Raw genomic sequence first — 19926 nt, forward strand, 5'->3', positions numbered from 1 at the left:
ACTGCTTGCATTTTGTAGGTTACCGTTTTATTAAAGCATCTTGAATCATGTGTTTCACTTAATATTAGGACACAGGTAGTATTGTGTAAAATGAAAACGGTCTTAAACAAGGGCTGCATTTCTGCTTCATTTTCCTGGGTCTTAATCTGCTTTAATAGAGGCAGCACAGTTACAGCAGCATGGGCATTTCATAGTTTTCTTTTCATCACAGAAGCACATCAATTGCATTCAATGGCTTGGGGTTCCTGAGCTCTTGATTTTTTTAAGGAGTGCCTCCCAGCATGCAGTTTGGCTTTTGTGAGAAGGAAAAGCTTTTTTGGTGTTCTATATGAAGATGCTTTTTTTTGTCTTAAGATTGCATGTCTTTGCGTGCATGAAAGGGCACTATACATAGTTTGTTTTCTTAGAGAGCAACAAATAGCTGGGCATCTGGTCTGAACTTTAACTCCCTTTCTGACCACCCACCACAAGCAGGTCTAATGGGTACAGGTTAAAGCAGTGGTGTATATATTTTCAGTGGCACCGATTGTACCGGTACCAATCAACAGGACTGCTATATATTCAGGCAAAGTAGCCCAATTTATCAACAGAGCTGCTATGCGCATGTCACGGCACAATGCCAAATATTCACAGCAGGGGTGATTGCATTATAACCACATTTCTTAGCAGGACTGCTATGTTTTGGGACAGTACCTACATTTCTTATCAGAGCTGCTGTTAAGAAAGCACAAACACGTGTTAGCATTTTCTGCAACAAGCCAAAGTACCGAGCAAGAAGTGTCTGAGCTCTTCCCACAAACCTCTGACAGCGTGAAAAGATGGCATTGCTGTCATATACTTCAATCACTTCTACTTGGACTTTCACTTTTTACCGAGTCCCACTGCCAAAAATCTAGGGCATTTCAAAGCCTTATTATGAATCTCCTGACTAATGTAGGATAGTCCAAACGGGCTAAGAGATTTTGACAAGCCATTTATGTCAGGCAAGCCTCACATGAAACTGCCAGTGCATCAACTCTATGTGCCTTTCAGTGTCAGTCTGTTGGGAAACAGCTCAGTGGGTCAATAACCCTGCTGCAGAGATTATTGTGTAACCTGCTAGTTCAAATCCGGTTGATCGGTGAGTTGAGTCTGCATCAGCGGTTTGCATTTAAGATGTAGGTAACATTCAATTGCAACAGAGAGGACTTTCAACTTATCAAAAGGACTACTAAATGTTCCTTGATTCAGAACACACATTTCATCCAGATGCTCTACTTGTAATGGCTCAGAACACACACCTCATCAGGGCTGCTATGCCTGCGATGGCTCGGAACACACAGCTTCAGGGCTGCTATGCTGTTAATGGCTCAGAAGAAGCACATCCCATGAAGATGCTATACTTGTAATGGCTCAGAACAGACACCCCATCAGGGCTGCTATACATGTGATGGCTCAGAACGCACAGCTCTTCAGGGCTGCTATACTTGTAATGCTCAGAACACACAAATTATCAGGGCTGCTATACTGCGATTGCTCAGAACACAACTCTTCAGGGCCGCTATGCTTGTAACGGCTCAGAACACATCTCCTCAGGGCCGCTATACCTGTGATGGCTCAGAAGTATAACACACACATCCCATGAGGACCACTACTTGTAATGGCTCAGTACACACGCCCCATCAGGGCTGACATACCTGTGATTGATCAGAACACACAACTCTTCAGGGCTGCTATACTTGTAATGGCTCAGAATACACACATCAGGGCCGCTATACCTAGAATGACTCAGAAGTAGAACACACATATCCCATGAGGATGACTTTACTGGCAATGGCCCAGAACAGTCTTATCTCATTTTGGCTGCTATAATTGTAATGGCTCAGAACACAGCTCATATGGGTCTTATACTTGTAATGGCAGTGTTGGTCATCTGCATTCAAAGAAGTGCTGCATCTAGTCAGAAAAACCTCCAACTCTATAATTCCCAGCCTAATGGCCAAAAGAAGGTTTGCACCTAATGGTAAAGCTGCACTAGAATGTTAAATAGAAAAGGCATGTTCAGTTTTTTGGATATTTATTGTGCTGTGTTAAAAGACAAACAGAAAACGGGAGAGGAATAGCAACTCTGAGCCTAAGCAATACAAGAGAACAAAGTTGTGGCAGGGGAGGGGCGAAGGAATAATGAACATAGTATACAGTCCAAAACAGGAATTTGAGCAACAGGAAGAGAGCAATGAGCTACATGACAGGGGTAACAAAAAGTGAGAAGGGAAACAGAGTTAACAGGACAAACACACAATAGGAGTGAGGGATAGAAGCAAAGCAAAAGAGACATTTAGAGGTAGTAAAATATAACAGATCAACAGCAGGTGGGGAGAGATGGAAATAGAAAAGCGGTTCCAGAGAAGGGCGGGGCAATAACATAAGAGACAGTGAAAGAAAGATAATCAAAAAGAAGTAGCAACCACAACAAGAACATGAAAAAATAGATATAGCCAGAGTAATGACATGAGAGAGGAAGAGGAGTTATATCAACCGATACAGCGAGATATAGGAGGGAAACAGCAACAACAGAATACAGAGATGGGAAAGGCAGAGAGACAGAGAAACAGACCGCGAAACGAGGCATCGCAACGCTTAAGATTGAGAGGCAGAGCATGCAGCACACGCACGTCTCCCTTGCAGGTTGCACACCACGTTCTTCATAGATATTGCAGCTTAGGATCATAGGTCTTCTTAGAATCTTCCATCAGCCAACAGGTACCAATACAGCATTGTTTATTTCTTGTCAGGAATAGTACTATATGTTAGAATTAGAACATTACAAATGTATATGTGGTTAAACAGATGCATTATATTTATTTGGTAGCAATCGCCTTGATGATGGACAGTGATCCGAAATGCATCAGCGACATTGGCTTCTGTACTTTTATTAGAGCAAAAGAAGATTAAAGGAAGATTTTTTATCTTAAACATTTGTTTTCTGGAAATTCATTGTTTCATTCAAAATGTATATCAATTGTGAGATAATATAAACTCCAGATCGTAGTATATTCTACCCCCTTTGGCATCACCAGGTCTGGTGATTGTTTTAGACAACTCTTTTCTTCTGGTATTTTTGTATAGATGATGTGTACATAGAGAAACTGTTAGACATCTTAAAGATTTTGACGAATCAAAATATATAGCAAACTTATAACCATCAAATTTTACGTGGTGCACACCCGACATTTTGCCTTCCACCCGATCTCTTCTACTCCTAGGGCGTAGACACACTTTCAGCAATGGCTTTTGAAGAAATAATAAATATCACAACATGCACACACACTCTAGTTTTGTCCCAATGAGGCAGAGGCCATTCTCAACTAAATAAAAGACACAGGTTCAGGTAGCAGCACCACAGATCGTCAAGAAGATTAAACAACTGATTAGAAAAGACAAACTGCAAATTGCATGCAACAACACTAACCAAATACTACACAGCTCAGAGAATTCCACGTGGACTCTGTATGCCACTATGTCCCAACTTATGCAAGGAAAATAAAGAATTTGTCAAGAAATGGGAAAATATCCTAAATAAGTGTTCTTTGGACCTTGTCCTTCTCACTATCCGAGAATTATCTAACAAACTTACCTTGACTGATAAGGAGGTAGAAGAGTGGATTACAACGGGACTACTAACTTCTCTGAGTGAAGAAGAAATAACCAAGACGTTAGAAGATATCAATGCTAAATTAGAGTCATATAAAATTCGGAGTTGGAAAACAAACAAAAGAAATACAAAAATGTTAACGAGATACATGCGACTATCTCAACGACTAAGTCTATACATGGATGGACAGGAATAGAAACCAAGGGATCCAATTCCAATGCAGGAACTCCAGTGATCAGTCTATCTCAGATTGATGCCGAAACTAAACCTACTACATCTGGGCACCAATCACCAACACAGGAGAAGAACAACTGCAAACCAGCAACACTGATTTTGTCAGAGGACGCTTAGCAACACCTCCACGACAAACTTTTTCAGGAATCGACGGGAGAAGAAAAGAACCAGGAGGGGCAACAGGAAAAGGAGGAACACAGAAACCAGAAGGAAGATACCAAAGCAAGAGAACTTTGTATTTAATCCATCTAAACGCATCCTCAAAGCATCCGAAACCGAGATCTTACAGAAAGGTCTCAGCTTTCGGCCTACTTACAACACTAGCTTCTTTAACACCAAGATTGAAGTATTTAAGCTTATCCGCAAAATTTAACTATAAGCCTTTTTCTCACAAAATACCTTGGCTGCATATGCATCTCTAACAGAATATCTTGAACTCAAGCCAAAAAGTAAGTTCCTTTCTCCGATACTGCATGGGACCACTGATGTATTACACAGCCGCACTTCTCAAGAAAATACCGTACAAACCTCTGAAATATGAGAATCTAAGTACAAGGCAAGTAGGTATCATCAGAAATCTTTATGAAGATGACAGTTATCCATCAAGCGGACACGGGTGGTGCTCTCATCATTCTGAACGTGGAAGATTATGATGAGGAACAATGTGTAAAACTAGGAGATGCTAGCATATATCAATGCCTACCCATTAACCCCACACGAGAGATAACTGATCATTTAAATAATATTCTGAGCATGGCTTTGAATACCTGGATCAACGGAAAAAAACAAAGATTTCTCCTACAAGAATGTCCAAATACTCCACATTTCTATTTACTCCCAAAGATGCACAAGTCATTGACAAAACCACCAGGTCGCCCCTTGTGGCTGTAACCAACAGTAAAATGCAACCTCTAGGTATCTGCATAGATACCATTACACAGCCAAAAAATACAGAAATATCCAACATATTAAGGACACAACCGATTTTCTTAATAGACTCAAGAACATGGTCATCCAAGAAACAAGCATTCTAGTCACCATCAAATCTGCATGGCTTTGGGCAACAAGCTGCCGAAAGGCTGCTTCTACATGAAGATGTTGGGGCTTCTAAAGAATGGATAATGATCATGCTAGACTATCTCTCAGAATGCATATTTCAAATACAATGGCACCTATGACATACAAACTAGGGGTACAGCTATGGGGGCCACGACGGCCCAGCTTATGCAAATGCATTTATGCTTAAATTTGAGGATGAGCATATCAAGCATCCTGTATGGCAAATATACATCACCCACTGGGGTCGCTACATAGACATTTCTTGGTTTGGAATGACTCCTTAGGAACATTGGAAGCTTTTTTTGCGATGCATCAATCTCATACACCCAAGAACACAATTCAGGCATCCACTTTTTGGATGTTCAAATTACAACGAAGATTCTGGGATTTGACACTACACTGTATCACAAACCTGACCGCAAGAACCTCCTTCACAGCCTAAGCTTTCATCCTTCATCTACAATCAAGAGCCTCCCATAAAGCCAACTACTACGCATCAAATGCATAGTCAGTTTAGAGACAGATCAGCAACGCGAACAAGAAGGGATGCTAAAGAAATTTAAGGAAAGAGGATACACCGAAGAGGAACTCCTAATGACATCTAACAAAGCGGCCACCAAGAAACACAGCTCGCTACTTACTCCCAAAATTAAACCTAATGCAGATGACAAACAGACGGTTTTTGTGACTAAATACAGTACACAGACCCCAAGAATCAAAAAAATCCCATTCTTAACATTGGAGTATATTACAAAAGTGATGATGAGCTGCATGACCTATTTAAAGTAAAGCCCATTTTTGCCTTCCAGAGAAGCAATCATATCAGGGATCCGTTAGTAAAAACTTGCCCCAAGAACAGAAAAATCCAACTCACAAGTTAAAAAAGGCACATTCCCATGTATTACCTGCAGCAACTGCAACAATCAAAGAAGACTCTACCACGCACCCAAGAACAGGGGCCAAAATTAAGCTACACGATTATGCAACACTGAATGTGTCATTTACACAATTACATTTCCTTGTGGTCTGCTATATATAGGCCAAACCAGCAAAAAAGGTGTGTATAGGGAGGAATGAGCACAAATCAAACATTAGGACCAATAATCAAGTAACCCCGATGGCCCGTTCAACAAGAACGACACCAGTAATCCCAAATTAAATTTCAAATTTTGGAAGCTGTCAACATGAAAGACTAACATTTATGTTACCAAGAAATTACACCAAAGAGAAGCATTCTGGATTGATAAACTCGACGCGGTTTCCCCAGGTGGTCTGAATGAGTTGGACCTCCATTTTTTTCTGTAATCAACCACATAAACAGAGGTTTATGTAATAGGAGTTGACCCTCCACCATTTCCTTAAATTAACCAAATAAAGATATGTCTATGATATAGTCAGACAAGATTTGTTCACTTGCTTCTAAGTCTGTTGAGGTCTGGTGTTTCCTCATGATAGAGCAGCACTGTAACTAATCAGTAAGGTATCTAAATGTATCTTATGGATTAACTTTGTATGACAATGATTCAAGAATGTACCCTTAAAAACAAAGTGGATATTTTTATTGTACATTAAACGTATGTAAATCCCTGAGAGACGATTTGCATTATACAGTGCGCATTGTTGTTACAGCATTTCTAATAAGGCGCTAAGCACATTCAGAACTTGCAACATTGTCTATTTAACAGATCTCTTTTACAACATTGGTTTTTATCTCTGAAATCTTATGTTTGATTCTTCACCACCACAATTGTGTGTATAATCTTGTCAGACGTTACCGAGATGCAGTATTCCTAACAGGCCCACCACACATGCTGAACATGTAATGTTACTTATTCCACTGATCACTGTATAGCATTCTGTTATTCACTGAAACCTAATGTTTTGATTCATCACAACCTTAATTGTGTTCATAACCTTGTCCGACGCAATCAAGATTAATAGCTTTATGCCAATGCAATGTTGTAACGCTTTATTTACAGCGTGTTACTTATGTTCAGAATCAAGTGTTCTAACCATTTTGCCACTATGCTCTCATTATATGAACATGAACCACTTACCTTCACCTGCAACTGCTAAACTAGGTACCTTTCTTTAGAACCCAGTTTTTGAAATTAGATTAGTTACTACATGCATGCTTGCCACTTAATTTCAATTTCACATCGTCCACTTAGGTTTACGAACCTTGCAATTCACAGTATTCAGACACACGCCACAATACACGTTGTGGTGCTCGCCGTTTCACTGTTACTATAACAGACATACCATCAAGAGTTGTAACAGAAACGGAGCACATCAGCAAGGCATTAACGAGTGTCGTAGAGAAACACACCCTCTCACGACGGGAGCGGTGTCCATGGCAACACTGAACAACTTCAGGTTAATTGACCAGCATGCAGTGCTGCCGGCTCAATTTCCAGGCTTTTCGCCTTAGAGATTACACTCTGCACATAGCAGACCCAAACCTTTGATCTGTTAATCATCATCTTATCTCTCCTGAGTGGGCTCGCCCACTGGGTTTTAACAGCAATTACTGGCACAGCAACGTTATGAGCCTCGTTTTTCACCCGACAGGTACGAGTCTCTTGCCCATTTCACAGAGCTTCATTTCTTTTCCTATGACACAAACAATTATTCATGTGTCTTAACAAAACAGCGATCCCTTTACTGATTTACACCTACATATTTTGCAGAGCTGGTGAGCAATATCAGATGTGATATTTTGATTAAGCAGTCGAACACTCAGCTTGAGCCTTCCCACCATTGTGACTTCGTGGTAAGATTTCTCATCATACCTCTCGCTTTAAATCGTCTGTCTGTCTGTCTGTCTGTCTGTCTGTCTCTCTCTCTCTCTCTCTCTCTCTGAATCTTCCATCAGCCAACAGGTACCAATACAGCTTTGTTGTTTATTTTTTGTCAGGAATAGTACTATATGTTAGCATTAAAACATTACAAATGTAGATGTGGTAAAACAGATGTAGATTTATTTTGTAGAAATCACCCTGATGATGGACAGTGGTCCGAAATGCATCGGCGACGTTGGCCTCTGTACTCAGAGCAAAAAGAAGATTTTTATCTTAATCATTTGCTTTCTGGAAATTCATTGTTTCGCAGTCAAAATGTATATCAATTTTGAGAACTCCAGATTGTAGTATATTCTACCACCTTGGGCGCACTAGGTCTGGTGATTCACCAGACAACTCTTTTCTTCATGTCAAGCAGGGAGTGCCAGGCAGCAACAGTAGACCTGAGAGGCAAAACAGAGTGATGCTGGTAGAGTGAGGGGCTTGATTTATGAATCACCCAATATAACTAGCTGGCCTCTGTAGTAGCTAGTAACATAGTTTGTGCCAAAGTTTCATGAAGATGAGGCTGGGTAGTATGCATCTACAAGGTTTGTGTGTGGAAAATGGTTCACAGGTGCTATAAATTATTTAAAGCCACTTTGAAATACAGCTTTTTGTCACTAATGTTTTTGAAACAAGGTTTTAATTGTATGCACAGAAATTGGATAGTCAAGGAAACTCATTTTTACTCTTTAAATCAAATTTACTCTCCAATTCTAAAAGTTGGTAGTAAAATACTAATTCCAAAATCCTATCTGAAGCACTGCCAAGCACCCAAGGAATAGGCTCAGATTCAAGTGCCCATCTCTTTGTAAGATGAATAAATTACAGGTTGCTATTGGCTATACTCACTTTTGGTTATTCCACACCAAATACCTTTGCCTTAAAAACGCATCTCTAAAATAGAGTTGCAACCTGGAGCTGGAATAATGTGTAATCACCATAATAACCGTACGTTAAAGACACGTCAATACTATATAGACATGTTCACATTTGCCGATTATCCAAATGAGGTAATGGCCACAAAAAGAAAGATACTCACATCAGGATTACAGCCCTTATACTAAGCTTAAACACTAAGTTAGACTGCAGATAAAGTCACAATCCTAAACAATCACCCTCAAACTTATGACTTCTGTGCATTACTAATATATAAAAAGACATCCGTGTGACCCAACATTCCCCAAAAATGTAAAGAAAACTTGGGAACAAAAACATAGGAAATAAATGGATCCAGTAGAAATATATAGCATGCATACATGCATGAAATTTAATCGTACCACGGCGGACACAGTGCACATGTTCTGGGGGTGCCCTGTTGTGCATGATTACTGGGGAAAGATTTCTAATACATTACACAAGATTCTGGGCAAGTATATCTCTGGGATATAGGTAAGGTAACGGTTGGAGTAAGGCAACTGTTTAATGTAGCATGTGTTGTTGTCACAAAAGGTGTACTGAGGTATTGGAAATCGAAGCGCAGCCCAACACATGCAGAGAGGTTGCGTGACCTTGAATATACATCTGAGAGGGAGGAATTGCACATAGCTTCAGTCCTGTCGAGATGTAGACCCAAAGACATCTGGGCCCCCTGGCATGCCATCCTAACATCTGCAGATGACTAGAGATAAGATGGAATGGACCTTGATTAGTTATCATGGCCCGCCCCCCCTTGCTTACTCGTACGTGGTCGGCCCCCCATCCCCTCTTGTTTAGTCATGGTTATTTGGTCAAAGTTAATGAATCCACTTAGCTGAACTCCTATAGGATGATTCTACTTGCCTCAACAACTATAACATGTTTATACCCAATTTCACATGTATGTGCTACTGTATGGCCCTGTAAGTTCACTGTTGACCTTAAATAAAGTTATTTATTGAAAAAAGAAATATATAGCCTGCAAGTTTAAGGGCAAGATAGGTTCATTCACACAGTTTGATTTCCCAAAGCCTAAATCTCACCTTCCAGTGAAAAAAATAATCAGTGCTAGATATCATATAGGTTGCCACGTTAATACAGGATTCACAATTGCTGAGAGCTACTTATCTGCTGCTTCTACCCTACAGGGGCCTAGTTAGCTTAAAACCAACATTTATCACAACCTTTGTACCTGCTGCACCGGCGACAACTTCCTCAAAACTATGTGGCACTTATCTGTACGGGCACTCCCTACGGGGCTCACATCTCCCCCGTCCTTAGATCATTGCACTGGCTGCCAGTTCTTCAGCGTGTGCCATTTAAATCTCTGGTGATAGTACATCTGCCTTTTATGGGTCAGGTGCGGAGTATCTGCAGGAAATATTCTGTCCTTATGTGCCCTCTCGCAAACTACGGTCCAAGGGGTTCCCGTCTCCTCATTGTTCCTCGCCATCAGTTTAAGCGGGGGCCGCTCCTAAGTTGTGAAACTCTTGGTCCGCTCCATTAAGATCCACCGATTATCGTCTGGCGTTCCGCTGACTGTTAAAAAAAACCTATCTATTCTAAATCTATCCTTTCTTTCTGCTGATCTCTTTTTTCCCTCCGGTTCTTGCTAGCGCCAAGATGAGTCGGCGAGTATGCGCTTTAGAAAAAATAAATTAACATCAGCAGCTACATTTGGCTCCACATGCCAACTGGTGCCTTACCAATGTTAGATTGTCTGTCTTGCAGCTGCTGTGTTGTAAGTTTAAGCGCCCTGATGCCCTCGGGCTACCGGCGCTATACAAAAATAAAATACATACATACATACAAACAGATTAACTGAGCATTTGAGAATATACATAAAGAAGAATTAGGGCATATCTGGTACACATTTAAATATGATGGATCAGACATAATAGGCAAAAAGAGTTAGTGTGCACCTCACATAAAAGTTTGATTCATTGAGCACTGTATACTTGCTACTGGTTACCTAGAAGTAGCTTCTACCTACTAGGAGATGTCTCACACATGGAGATGGTATTAGCTCCTGCTCATCAAATCTTTAAGCCCTGGACAACTCACAGTATCTATTCCTGCAGAATATGATTTTTGAAAAATCACCATGTAGAATTTCATGGGTCCGCGAAGTACATCCAGCACAACCTGAGCTATGGAAGACTAAAGCCAAATCTTTGAGGAGAAACTCACCACTTGGAAGCCTATACGAGAAGGCATAGATATCCAGCATATAAATGTCCTGCAGGCCAGCAGGTCTTTTCATCTTTCTTTTAACACCAGCTATGGAAATTCTGACAAGCGACCATTGGACTCAGTCCCATCAGGCTATGTATGCTCTGGTCTAAAGGATGACTATAGAGACCATCCTGGGGTCATCTGATGATCATCAAACTACACTAGACGACATTCCCACATCAGACGTCATCAAGCTGTTAAAGTAATCAGCAAATGTCTCAGAATGGTGGGTGATGATTTGGGGATGAGCTTAGGATTACTTAATGAATATGCTAACACCATCCCCATTTTAGAAAACTTAGTTCCTGATGCTTTTAGAATGACTTGTTATTCACTTCAAGAGATTGCACATTTGTCCCTAATGATTTGGGGATGACCTGCTGATTACTTCAAGAGCATTGTCATGAAACAGGTTTGTTCTTGATGATTTGGGGGATGACTTACTGATTACTTCAGAACAGAGCTTGTAGGATGATATGCGGATCAATACAGTTTGTCACTCCGCTTTTGCTTAGTTGCACGTATGCTGAATGACCACCCCCCCACCCCCACACACTGTAGCACGGGTAAAGCTTGGGACTATTTTGGGCCAAAGTTGAATCCATAGGCCTAAACACAGCATGCACTCCCTGGTAGAGAATCCTTTGCAATCCCAGTCAAAAGCAGGAACCCAGCACCCGGACAAGCAATACATTTCCATGCAGACTACACCAATATATGCCAGTATTCACATGTACTCCTTCACACAGTATTCATGTTTGATTTACGCATAACCCAATAATCAACAACCATAACCAAAAGGACCTCCAGGATAAAAATAAAAAAATAAAAAATAAGGAAAAGCACTTGGGATCCAAAAAACAAAGAAGCAATAAACAACGGAACCACAAAGTCCCATCAAGCGAGGTCTCAACTACCCACAACATACCAAATACAAGTAACAAACCACAAACAGCAAAGACTTAACTCAAAAGACCAGGAAAAAAACACCAATCGAAAGAGGACACCAAAGCAAAAGGAACACAACCCACACATCATGCCTTGCCACAAGAGAGACAAAGAAGCCAAAACAGACAACAGAAATAGTAAGAAAACTCAAACCACTCTGGAAGGCACCGACCAGCTGGATCCCACAACCCCAAAAAACTCGACAAACATCTGAGATGGCACAAGGAGACATACAAATAACAGAGCAAAGGCAGACTACATTGCTCGCTACCCGTCCACATAAGACAACTTGGTAAACAAAAATGGCACAGCAACAACTAACCGACAGCCAACCAGCGTCACAAATACAGACCCAACCAGGACACCAAATGTAACATGACAACTAATAAACCATCCCAACCAGAGCAAGGGACAAATTGGAATCCATCACACTCTACACCCCCTATATCACCAAGGAATGAACAACACAGGCATAGCTACCCTATTTACCACCTGGAATGAACCGAACCCCGCCAAAAACCTTATCTGTCTACTCGACAAAGGGACCAACAAAGAACACCACCCCCCAAAAGACTCAACTGGGATAAACCCACCTGGAACAGAAACCAAACCAACACACCGGTCAGAACAAACAATACTAACAACAACACGAAAGGGAAATCAAGCAAACTACACTGCAGCCTCCTCAGCGTTAGATCCATTGGAAAACACTCAACAGAAATCAATGACCTAAGCGAAGGAGGCACAGACGTGCTCTTCCTTACAGAAACCTGGCTATCAAACAACTATAAAGCCAATGCGAACAAAGCAATACCCAACAATTATGAATTAAGACAAGCCAACAGAGAAAATGGAAGAGGCGAAATCACAATTATACAAAAAAAACAAGCCTCAGCATCTCGAATCATCACATTTAACGCAGAAGGCTATGAATCCCTCCTAATCAAGATAGAACTCAACAATCAAACCAACATAATATTCCTCCTGATCTACAGACCACCTTAGCCACAAAACTAGCAGGTAAGGCCCCATGCTATCAACCCACCACGACAACCTAGTCATACTGGGAAATTTCAACATATGGTCGAAAAAGGAAAATGTGTACACAGAAAACTCACTCTTCACGCACCTGGAAAGCTTTAGTTCAGGCAAATAGTAAATGGATCCACCCACCACGTCAGAACACAACCTGGCTGCAATTCTGTGCAGGGAAGAACTAAGCGCATCGGTGCCACCTACACCAATCGTGTGGAGTGACCATAACTGGAAACCATTCTACATCACACCCCAAAAACACCTACTGGCCGGGAAGGAAATACTCCACACCAGCAAGAAAAGTAACGGTAGGAACTTGGACTTAGGGGACCTAACAAACCTAGACGCAACAGTCCCAATCAAAGGAGATCTCACAGATACAAACAGATCCAATTGTGGAACAATAGAAGACACACTCAAGAATTGGATCTCCAAGGCCCTTAGCCAATTAGCACCAGCTAAAACATTCAAAGCAACACCAAAAAAAACTGGCAGCAAAATGGTTCTCAAAGGAACTGAAAAAACACAACTTGCAAAATTGAAACAAAATAGGAGTATGCACAAGACAAAATAAAATACCAAAGACAACACAAACTGTACAAAGCAACAGTCCCCATAGCAAAAAGCAAAAAATGACTACGCCACCAGAATAGAATCGGCAAATAAACCACCGAAAGAACTCATCAGACTCAGAGATAAAAAATTAAAAACAACTCTTCCTGCAAAAATTCCATCACCCCTACACAAACACTATGGCAAAATCACCAACCACCTGAGAGCAAAAATAGACAACACAGGAGACCATCAACCTAGCCAGGGTAAATACAACCACTGGACTACAGACACCAGAAGGAACTAGAGCAAAACTCATCTGCCTAGAACCAATCACAGAGGAAACCTTCACCACACTGATCAAGGACACCAACTTTGCAGGATCCGCAAGGGAACAGAAAAGGATAAAAGGTGCACACTCTCGGTCCTGAAATGTTAGGAGTTACAGGCTTTTAGACCAAGATCTCCAAGGGACCCATGCCCGCCGGAAGTCTTCAAATGAATCCTCAATCAAAGAACCCCAGTGACATGCTTCCGGAACCTAACAAATCTATCACTCAAAAGAGGAATAGTACCATCCTCCTTCAAAATCAGCATACATCAAACCACGAATAAGAAAAGGTCCGAAAGCGCAGAAGACCCAAGCAACTACAGACCAATATCCAACCTGCCCTACACCCAGCGAAGATCCAGGAGAACCAGGTCTTCAAAATCCAAACAAGTCGAAAGAAATGGAACACTCAACCAATCACAAGTTGGCTTCAGACTGATAAGAGGAACATAATCAGAAAGGACAACCTGAAAAACACATACAACACCCAATTGGCCCTCCTTCTATTGGACATTTCAGCGGCTTTTGACACAATCAGACACGCAACACAAATAAAAAGATTGATGGAATGTGGCAGGAATCCACCCTAAAGTGGCTTACCTTATTCCAAACAAACCGAACCAAAAGAACCTACCTACCACCGTTCACCTCAAACACCAAAAATGTATCCTGCAGCGTTCCACAGGGTACCAACCTCTCCCCTCTACTTTTCAACATCTACATGTGCACACTGATGATATTTGGGGGTCCAGATTACTGGTTCACCGGGTGCTCTTACCGTGCCAACTACCCACTTTAGCGTAAAAGCTGCACCAGCTGCTAGCAGAATGGATGCCCTTGTCAATGTCCTGGATGGGGAGGATAAATGCCCTTAAAATGGTGATTTTACCAAAATGTCTGTACTATTTCACGGCCCTGCCAGTGAGGGATCCCAAGGTTTTTTCAGGACCATTCAAAAACATGTGGGGTCATTTATTTGGAACCGCAAGAACGAGGGCAGCTATGCAGATGCTCATGCTTCCAGAGGCAACGGAGGGCTGTGAGCGCTAAACTTCCGCCTCCATTTCCTTACGCGCCCAAATCAAAGTGAGCCAGGATTGGCTCAGGGGCGACTGCTGACGGTCTGTTGTCGAATGGGCAAAGCAGTGGTGGGCTCGCCGCTGGTCGACGTGTTGTGACGACCCATGGGGGATAGACATGCAAACATGTACCATAGCAGTATCAGGGCCCTAGTGGGGGACTCATGGTATGAGATGGTGCAGAGGGTGAACTTGACCACCTTCCCCTACCCGTAGACGTCAATGTTTAGGAATCCCGATTCACACCAGGTATGGAAAGGGGTGCTTCCATAGGTGGCGGCAGCAGGGTGCTGCAAACTACATGGCATGTTCTCGGGTCAGGACATTAAATCCTTGCACAGTGCAAGCAGGACTTTGGGCTAGATGAGGGGGAGCGGTATCAAAACTCTCAACTGAGGCCCTGGCTTACGAACCCAATGGTCAGGTCAGCGGCCACCAGGGATCTCACGCCCTTTGAATGGTTTGTAACGACAGACACAGGGACAGGCATTTGGTAGGAGCGTTATATGGCAATATAGCAGAAGGGGCAAGGAGCCAGGCATGGCACTATATGGAGCAGTGGGAAACTGCAATGGGGCAGCCGCTGAAGGGGAACTTTGGGCTCAGTTATGGACAGTTATCCCCAAGCTCACGCAGGTCATCCAGATTCAGGAGATGTGGGTTAAGATAATGGTCCAATGGCATCTCACCCCAGAAAAAACTACATATGTTATAACCAACTGCATCAGTGCTCTGCTGGAGGGGATGTGGGGATCTGTAATTGTGGAAGCATATCTGGTGGGAATGCCCTGTCATACAGCCTTATTGGGACATGACCTGTGCAGCAATGAAAAGTATTTTTGGAAGTCAGATGCCAGACAACATAGGGATGGCCATTCTGGGAATGGGAGGGGTTCTAGAAAATCTACTCTCGAAAGCTCAAAGAAAGACAGTAGTGGCGGCAACGCTTGTGGTGGAACACAATTGGAAGAAAATAAAAAGCTTCCCCCACAGAACACAAACGGGTTAGTAAAATCTGGAAATTTGTGGCAATGGAGTGGGTGATCTATTCGAATCAAGGGGATCACCAAATGTTTCTCTGAGACTGGGACATTGTCCTGCATCACCTGCAGCAGGACTCGCGGGCAGCATGGTGCCCGAGGAAAATGAGATTGCTGGGGAGGGCACTTTCACAGGAAGCTCGGAGAAGATATGACTGAAGTTTCATGGGGAGGGAGAACTATGGGAGAGGGGGGTTCTCAAAAGATGCAAGGGCCCATACAACGGCTGGCGATAGAGCTGGCCACTCACAGAAACTTGGGACCGGGAGCAAGCTACATAGTTTATGGACTGTGGGGTGTGGACAGGACTAGGTGCATTGTTGGTTACATGTGTTGGGATCAGGGGGGGTGAGAAGCGATGGGGAGGGGGGTTACATGTGTTCTTACTGTTGAAAATACCAATAAAATATATTTTCTTTTCAAAAAGTGCTTTGTTACTGTGCTGCCCTCACCAGCCAAAATCAGCTGCCTGGCCCAGCACAAACAGACCCACATTATTTGACTCAACATTCACTTGCTTATTCACACACAGCATTCACTCACTCATTGTATGAGAGGATCATAAGTGACCTACCCATACATTTTATATCCCCTGGCACCTGTTCCAAATAGGCACAGGGAAATGTTCCCCCACGTGCTTTGAAAAGTGCACCTCTTTTGAAAACCCCTTTGCACCCTCTTGCTTGCGCAGTTGTGCATTTGTTGGGAAAAAGAGCACCTCAATGTACACAATTATGATGCACACATTTAAATGTCCTTTTTGGCACAAGTGAAGTGAATGTGCATCCCATCAGTTGCACCAAACAAGTTGTGAAAATTGTGACACGATAGTTTATCCCTACTGATCACTTCTTTATACTGTACGTTTCTTTTCAGAGAGTGTGGTTAGAGGTGTCAGAGGTAAATTAGGAATGGTAACGGACACACGAGAAGGAAAGGATCCATGGAGTTTTTACTGTTTCTGCAGTCATTAACCGTAGATTTGCTCATGAGCGGATCTTATGTTAAATACCATGAGCTCCTGAGTAGATACTGTGACTGGAATCCTTAGCCCCAGAGTACGTACTGTTCAGAGCAGGTATTGTGTCTGTAGTTATAAGGCCAAGGGCAAGTACTGTGTATGGCATCGGTATACCAGATCTGGTACTGTGTCTAATTATTTGCCCCAGGGCAGGTATTGATGTAGCTGATGAGCAGGTACGACGTACTGTATTGGAAGTCATTAGCTCCAGATCAGGATTTGTGTGTGCACTCATTCACTCCAGCCAGATGATGTGATGGGCCTTTAGCATTAGCGCTAAAGAAGGTAGTGTCTTGCCGATATTCATTGGGGTGTTGTTTCTAGGTGTGAAGCTATTACACCTAGAACAGACACTATGCCTGCAGTCATTATCCTCATAAGAGTCATTAGACCAAGGGAAAGTACCGGATCTGCAGCCATTAGCCCTGGGGAATCATCACTTTCAGATTAGTCACTGGAACTGGAAACAGTACACATCTGCCATCATTAGCCTGCGCAGGTGGTATTATATATGTAGTCCCTTACACCAAAACAGGGTCTGTGTAGTGGCTCCATAGCAGTTACTACATCTGCGAGCAATAGCCTGCGCAGGCATCATTGTATATGCAGTCCGTTACACCAGAGCAGGGTCTGTGTAGTATCTATCTGCACAGCAGTTACTATGTCTGCCAGCATTAGCCTGTGCAGTTATTAATATATATATGTAGTCCCTTACACCAGAGCAGGGTCTGTGTAGCAGCTGCACAGTCCCTTACACCAGAGCAGCGTCTGTGTAGTATCTATCTGCACAGCAGTTACTGCGTCTGTGAGCATTAGCCTGCACAGGTATTATTATATATGAAATCCCTTACACCAGAGCAGGGTCTGTGTAGCAGCTGCACAGCAGTTACCGTGTCTGCGAGCATTAGCCTGCACAGGTATTATATGTGTAGTCCCTTACACCAGAACAGGGTCTGTGTAGTGGCTCCAAAGCAGTTAATACGTCTGCGAGCATTACCCTGCGCTGGTATTATTATATATGAAGTCCCTTACACCAGAGCAGGGTCTGTGTAGCAGCTGAACAGCAGTTCCCGTGTCTGCGAGCATTAGCCTGCGCAGGTATTATTATATATGAAATCCCTTACACCAGAGCAGGGTCTGTGTAGCAGCTGCACAGCAGTTACCGTGTCTGCGAGCATTAGCCTGCACAGGTATTATATGTGTAGTCCCTTACACCAGAACAGGGTCTGTGTAGTGGCTCCACAGCAGTTAATACGTCTGCGAGCATTACCCTGCGCTGGTATTATTATATATGTAGTACCTTACACCAGAGCAGGGTCTGTGTAGCAGCTGAACAGCAGTTCCCGTGTCTGCGAGCATTAGCCTGCGCAGGTATTATTATATATGCAGTCCCTTACACCAGAGCAGGGTCAGTGTAGTAGCTATCTGCACAGCAGTTACTGCGCCTGCGAGCATTAGCCTGCGCAGGTATTATATATGCAGTCCCTTACACCAGAGCAGGGTCTGTGTAGTATCTATCTGCACAGCAGTTACTGCGTCTGTGAGCATTAGCCTGCGCAGGTATTATATATGCAGTCTCTTACACCAGAGCAGGGTCTGTGTAGCAGCTGCACAGCAGTTGCTGCGTCTGCTAGCATTAGCCTGCCCAGGTATTATTATATATGCAGTCCCTTACACCAGAGCAGGGTCTGTGTAGTATCTATCTGCACAGCAGTTACCACGTCTGCCAGCATTAGCCTGTGCAGGTATTATATATGCAGTCCCTTACACCAGAGCAGGGTCTGTGTAGTATCTATCTGCACAGCAGTTACTGCGTCTGTGAGCATTAGCCTGCGCAGGTATTATTATATATGCAGTCCCTTACACCAGAGCAGGGTGTAGCAGCTGCACAGCAGTTACTGCGTCTGCGAGCATAAGCCTGCACAGGTATTATTATATATGCAGTCCCTTACACCAGAGCAGGGTCTGTGTAGTATCTATCTGCACAGCAGTTACTAAGTCTGCCAGCATTAGCCTGTGCAAGTATTAATATATATGTAGTCCTTACACCAGAGCAGGGTCTGTGTAGCAGCTGCACAGTCCCTTACACCAGAGCAGGGTCTGTGTAGTATCTGTCTGCACAGCAGTTACCGTGTCTGCGAGCATTAGCCTTCGCAGGTATTATTATATGTGTAGTCCCTTACACCAGAACAGGGTCTGTGTAGTGGCTCCACAGCAGTTACTACGTCTGCGAGCATTAGCTTAGGAGCAGCTACTGCGTCTATGCTAACGACAACATGCAGGCTGCCCTGTGTAATTTCAAAACCGGATGTTTAGAAAATGACCTACTTCCAAAGTTTAATTTCAACATGTGATAAGTATAATACACCCAATGAAAGCTTCAACTTGCATTTCCAGAGGCTGAAAAATGGCTCCTCTTACCAATGTAACAACAAGGGGGTGAGAATGTCTAAGTTAACGGATGCTAAAAGAAATGCATATAACATGCACCAGTAGAGCTGCATCGCAGGCACTCACCTAATGCTGCCTGGAATCAAGAGGTGAACATTTCGGAAACCCGGGCTTTATTTTGCTTTCATTATCAATCACACATGTAAAGTCTCTATGAGACCCGATAGCATTGTGTGTATGTTTATAAGTTTGCCGACACTTTCTGAAATGCCTTTAGTGCGTCATGACACAGTTCACGTATTTCTGTTAAGTCGTCCTGACGTTTACACGTAGGACGTCCACGTGCATAGGAAGAGCATCATGGGGGGAGGAGCATTCTATGCCGTGTAGGGCTGGTATTTATTTTTATTGTGTATTTATATGGGCTAATACATCCGTTTTTCGAAGCTAGGTGCCGTGAGTTTGTTTTTCCTATTTTGATTTTGGTTGCAGCAACAGCAGATGTTTGTGTGTCTTCTTGGCTGGTATTATCCCTCCCGCCACGACCCCCCAAACAGAAGTGTTTTATGGCCGTGCCGTGCATACCAGAAAATTTCAGGGCATATT

At 42.9% G+C, this 19926-nt stretch overlaps 1 protein-coding gene across 2 annotated transcripts in view; it reads right to left on the reverse strand.

The window, feature by feature from the left end:
* The window catches only part of UBE2T (ubiquitin conjugating enzyme E2 T), a 275752-nt gene extending 256157 nt beyond the window's left edge, over nt 1-19595 (reverse strand). Inside the window, exon 1 of one of the 2 annotated variants that reach the window (XM_069633600.1) lies at nt 19447-19595. The gene's annotated coding sequence lies outside the window, so the exon portion shown is untranslated. The remainder of the gene's footprint in view (nt 1-19446) is intronic. The other variant, XM_069633601.1, reaches the window with a different exon arrangement.
* Nucleotides 19596-19926: the final 331 nt, after the last annotated feature.

This window comes from Ambystoma mexicanum, chromosome 13 (genome assembly GCF_040938575.1).
Source record: "Ambystoma mexicanum isolate Mex_15411 chromosome 13, UKY_AmexF1_1, whole genome shotgun sequence".
Classification (NCBI taxonomy): Eukaryota; Metazoa; Chordata; class Amphibia; order Caudata; family Ambystomatidae; genus Ambystoma; species Ambystoma mexicanum.